Source organism: Hemiscyllium ocellatum, chromosome 41, assembly GCF_020745735.1.
Source record: "Hemiscyllium ocellatum isolate sHemOce1 chromosome 41, sHemOce1.pat.X.cur, whole genome shotgun sequence".
In the NCBI taxonomy this organism is placed as follows: Eukaryota; Metazoa; Chordata; class Chondrichthyes; order Orectolobiformes; family Hemiscylliidae; genus Hemiscyllium; species Hemiscyllium ocellatum.
In genome coordinates, this window is record NC_083441.1 from 591,415 (window position 1) to 597,414 (window position 6,000).

The window sequence follows — 6,000 nt, forward strand, 5'->3', positions numbered from 1 at the left end:
TTTTCCACCGAGAATCCGTTCTCAGTGTTCCTGGCAGAAAACGTAATGTGACTGATAATCATATCATCGAATTTTCAATTTTGCATGTCACTTTTTATTTATGACTTGACAGACTTTGAAAGCATATTGTAAAACACTTCTTTCTGTTTCTCAACAAATGCAAATGTTCAGTTTGAATATGTTTAAGAAAAATAATCGTTCTCAAAACAGTATTTAATTATCTCAGTGGTTTCTACAAGAACTAGAGAGTTCCTCTTGCCTTTTCTGTTTGACTGACCAGATAATTAATATGAATATTATTTTATCAGGTTTAATAGCGATGTTTTCTTGGGATTCATTGAATTTACACCAAGCAAATGTTTTAATAATACTGTGGAAAACATTAATTTACAGCATTATTATATCATGTGTTTCACTACTGATGCAGAGAAAATACAATAAATATCCTTTTCCACCCTGATCAAAGGTCATTGTAATCGAAATGTTTACTGTTTCGCCTCTTCACAGATTCTGCCAGACATGCCGAGTTTCTCGATCATATTATATTTTTATCGTGTTCTTAAAACTTGTGTTGTACTAATCAAGATTGATAATAGATAATAGTTTTAATGAGCTTGACGGTTTAATTGTAGAAATGTCCAAGACAGAAGAAGTGAAGTGTAACATTAATGGACTGCAAGTGGACTGCATCGTCTACACAACATCAGTCATGCGAACAGATTCGTGTCAACTTTCTCGTTGATGAGCTCTCTCTCACAATGTGCCCACTCCCGACAATATTCTGCAGTAAAGTACGACGACATTGTCAAGATATCTGGTCATACCGTACCTTTGCTTTGTACTAATGTAACTCGGTTGACTGTATTTTCAAATTTATGTTTTCAATCTCAATGGTTGCAATGAAACGCTTAGTTTTCCAAGTTGAAGTTGAAGTCCATAAACATCAGATTATCTTTTAGATTAGATTAGATTACTTACAGTGTGGAAACAGGCCCTTCGGCCCAACAAGTCCACACCGACCCGCCGAAGCGCAACCCACCCATACCCCTACATATACCCCTTACCTAACACTACGGGCAATTTAGCATGGCCAATTCACCTGACCCGCACATCTTTGGACTGTGGGAGGAAACCGGAGCACCCGGAGGAAACCCACGCAGACACGGGGAGAACGTGCAAACTCCACACAGTCAGTCGCCTGAGGTGGGAATTGAACCCAGGTCCCTGGCGCTGTGAGGCAGCAGTGCTAACCACTGTGCCACCGTGCCGTCGATCTTTGATTGAAGGGTGCGCTTTTTCAATACAGTAGGTTTCGTTTACTCGACTAAAACTTTGGAAAATACCGACATAAGGAAGTCTGAGGGACATCCAAGTGACATGAATACAGAAACCAATTATGTTTCGTTTTTACAGAAAAACACAGAATGATTTATTTTGGAAAGAGACGTGAAATGAAACGTTCCTTGAGCACAGCCATTTGTTGGAATAAAATCATTTTACAGTCTTCTGACAAAACCGTCTCTGAAATAATATACACGAAAATCTTGCCATATTTTTCAGCTCTGCTCTAAATTTGTTCTGTGTCGCTGCATAAATACAAGGGTTTAGAAAACAATTAAAATACGTCAAGATATCTGCCATTTCCATGGCGATAAAATCAGGGTTTGTGAACTTACCACGGTAATAAACGCTATTTGTCAGTTTGGTAACACACAACCCGACAGCAAGCGTCAACCAGAGCAAAATAAAGCTTACTGTTATCGAGAATAATAAAATTATGGACTTTCTGCGGTTTTCCATTTCTGAATCATATTGATTCCCACACTTGGAACTCCGGAGAGCAAAGCGGGTTCTATTTGCCTCTACAATACGTTTGATAATTATTGAATTGCACAAGACAATCAGAGTAAAGGGGATCCAAACCACAGTGGCACTGTAAAACCAGACAAACCCAATCCCTGCTGAAGACGAAAAAAAAGATTCCCTTGACTTGCAGCCCCATGGCAAATCGTTAATAATTTGCTCAGGTTCATAGGCAAACAAAACTGGTATTTCCTTCAACACGATCACAACTGTCATAGTCATTATGAGAGTGATTGCCGTTCTTTTGTTACAATACTTTGCTTGAAACGTCCGGCAGCAAATAACTACAAATCGGTCAAATGTGAAGGAGACAACGCACCAAACAGATAACATGGGAGTGACAGCAGTCAGGTATATAATGACTCTACAAAGAGAAGTTTGGGACAGGAACGAAAAAGGAAAGTGATAACAGAAGATATGGTATAATATTACATTGTTGATGAGGACCAGTAGATCTGTCGTTGCCATAGCGAACATATAAACAGTGACACAGTTGGAAAGGCCACATTTTCCTTGTGAAAGAATCCGAATTGTGGCCAAGTTCCCTATAAGACAGGAATAAAAACTGAATAAAATTTCAATTCTAGATTGAAATGACATACGATTATGTGAGTCAATGCATCTGATTAACAGCATTCTTAGAGTATTGAATTCACTGGCATTGAGATCAGTTGTATGGGATAACAAAGCATGTTAAAAATGTTTCAGGAAAATTATGCTCACATCAGCAAGATGAAGTGAATGCTGAGATCTGAAGCAAGATTGATCAGTAGTCTTTCAGTTAATACCATGAATCTTTACAACAAAATAAAATGGTGACTCGACTTAATTAACTGAATTAACAAGATGGGAGAAGGTAGGGATCAATACACAGAAATTGTATCGGCCCACGAGGTTCTCTCGTGGTGTCATGGCCGTTTCCCTGTCCCTGAACAGAGAAACCCTGGATGAGATCGGACCTGTTGCGGTGGTGTGTGAAGCATCTCTTTACAGATTAATGAGGAAATGTCAGTTAAAAATGAATCGACTTACCGGGAACAGCAACAGATGCAAGCAACGGGTAGTAAATCTCTTTCACCAGCAGAATTGCAGGCTTCCCCATTTTGTTCAGCCGTAATTGATTTCTGTCAGAGGTAAAATATTCTGACGTGTAATTGCCAGTCCAAAGAAACGGCATTTATATTTATGCATGTATCAAAACTTCAGGGAGTTAATTAGTCACAATACTCACCTTAGTTGCAGTTATTTAATAAATGTAATTAGGAAAGCGTGCTTATGTTAAGCCGAAATAGTACATTGATCGGAACACGAAATGCAAATGTGAAAATTCGAGTATAGACCTACTAAAGTGAAAACGGAAGTTTTTCTTGTGCGAATTAATGTATCAAAATTTTTGGCTAACATGTGTGACCTCAAATCCTTAGTTTAGATCACGACATCACTGATACCTGCTTCATCTCAATGTCTTCTGCAATATCTGTGGTTTTCCATTTAATTGGTCTTGAAAACCTCAAAGTGTGCTCAACGTTTTAAATCTTTCATGCATCTGCATTCACTGGTGCAAGCTGCTCTGTGAGTTCCTTGAATAATGAGCTTTGGGCAGCTGTTCTTTGAGTTATATCGACTTCCCCTGTGCGTCAGCATCACTTTGTTTAATCTATGTTGTCCACCACAATCGACTAGTAACTGAAATGTGTGGTGACTTGACGCTAAGAATCGATCAGGGCCTAAAAGATTGAAATCATTCTATTCTAATATTTTGATGCACATTTACAGATTCACTTTCTGATGAAGGACTTATGCCCGAACCATTGGTTCTCCTACGCCTCGAATGCTGCTCTGCTTTTCCAGCACCACAATTTCGATGTTGATCTCCAGCATCTACAGTCCTCACTTTCTCCAAAAATCACTTTCACCCAATGTCAGATATCGCTTTGCTTGATCAATGTAGTTTTGAGGCTCTACTTTGTGGTTGTTTTTAAATGCGTCGAATTAGCAGTTATGCTAGGTTGCTTTACAATGCTACAACCCTTTCCGACTTTACTCATGCTTCTGCTTTAGGAATTTGAGTCTCCGTCCCTGTAGGGCTTTGAATTCTATAGAATACCCACGATTGAATTTGGAGAATATTTCACAAGGCCAGCCGACACTAAATTTGAGTTTAGTTCACCGTCGATTTGCTTGCCTAAAATGTTAGGGACAACCACATCGATAGTCGTGCAATTCCAATCAGAGCCACACAATGCTGATAGGTTTTCAGCTGTTGTAATCATTTTTGAAAGTTTTAAGTTTTTCCAGCATTAAATATCATCCACCTCATCTTTCAGGACATTTGGCTCCTAACCTATTTGTTTTCTACCTGTTTTACTCCTCTTGATTTTATCGGCAATCACGTTTCTTTCTCCATCATGTCCTTTATTGCAGAAGACAACGTCTTCTGATCACTGCTAAGAAATACAAAAATGAAATATTTCTGAGCTAATGCACAACATTTCATTCTTCATTAAAAAAAACCTGTTGTGGCAGCATTTATTCATAAACACTGTTGATGCAACTGCCTGCTGATTTGACATTCTTCCCACACAGTTGTGTTTGCATCCCTTCTCCAATTGCCTGACCAATTCACTGAAAACATTCGGATTGCAACATGCGCTTCCTTCAGAATTGCAATACAAATTAATTATGTTCATTGTTATAATCTTTCTAACCACATTCTTCGATAAACCCTGATGTACACACTGTCCTCTCTGCCGTTTTCCTTGGACCAGTACGTTCTCTTCATCCCACATACCGCTTTACTCATTTTCCCAACGCTCCATCCTCCTGGAACCTCCCCTCACCCTTTACACACATCTGATCTGTTCATTCAGACCTGCCGAATTTGTGTTGGTCGTCTGAGATTCTCTGCCACTCCCCCCATACCAATTCAAATCTGTATGCCTCTGAACTTTCTGTTTTCCGTGCTCTCAGATCCAGCTACAATCGAACATCAGTCCATTTCGTCCACAACCATCCCTAAACTTATTTCAGTTGGTGGTACCTCCTCCACTGCCTCGAAACATGTAGTCTCCCAAACCTTCACAGTTGACTTCTTGCCATTTGAAAAATTATAAGCAAGATTTCCCTGTCATGTCTGTTCTTTCGGACGACTCCTGCACCTTCAATCATTTCTTTCAAGATTAGCTGCAATGTGCGAGCGTGACATATTCCTTTTCACTTTTTCTGATGCAGTAAACCAGAGATGGTCCATTGCTTCATTTGAACTTCATTAATTGAAGACATTTACTTGGACACTGGACATTTTGAGGTGTTTAAGAAATACTGGATTTGCAAGGACACTCTCCTCGCAGCACACAATAAAGAATAAATAGATTTTATGTTCTGCTACAACCAATTCCAGCTAGATGAAGTAACTCATTTGTTTTTGTTCTTTTCTCTACGTTATCATTATGCCTTTATCTCAATCGTATTTTCTCAACATTCAATACCAGTCCTGACATGGTCCTGTGTTTAACTGGCATTCCTTCACATGTAATAGATATGTTTTTCTTGTTCAGTGGCCGCGCAGGCATGTCCTCCTCTCACTTGATCATTTAGAACATCGGTAACAACCATAAAGTGCGCACGCTGATGCGCTGATCCTTTGAATAATTGACATTTTATGAATAATCCGCATTTCCCCTGTTTCCTGTTCTGGGATCGTTGTAGTTATGGTTTAATTGTTGTTAACACTTTTCATAAGCTCTAATAAGTTAGTGAGAGTTCTAAGGCCAATGTCCTGGTCAATAACACAAATTTCATAATTAATCAAAATGCTAAATGTCATTTTCTTTTTCCTTCACACCTTTAAATATCCATTGCGTTTCAATTCAAATCACACTGAAATTTACCTTGATGGATGTATGATTGCGCCTTTATTTTCTGAAGACTAGTTCCTATAATTTTGTTCAGGTAAAGTAGAATTAACCAGCTGGTAGTTTCAAGCTTTCTCTGTCATTTCTAATGGTTACACTAACATAACAATTTCTTTGTTCCTTTCTATGTTGTATAGAATTGTTCCTGTTCGTTGCTATCTGCAGTTGCTTGACGTGCGGTGATCTCTTCATTTTTTTTCTCTTTCACGGGTGTTCCATGCCT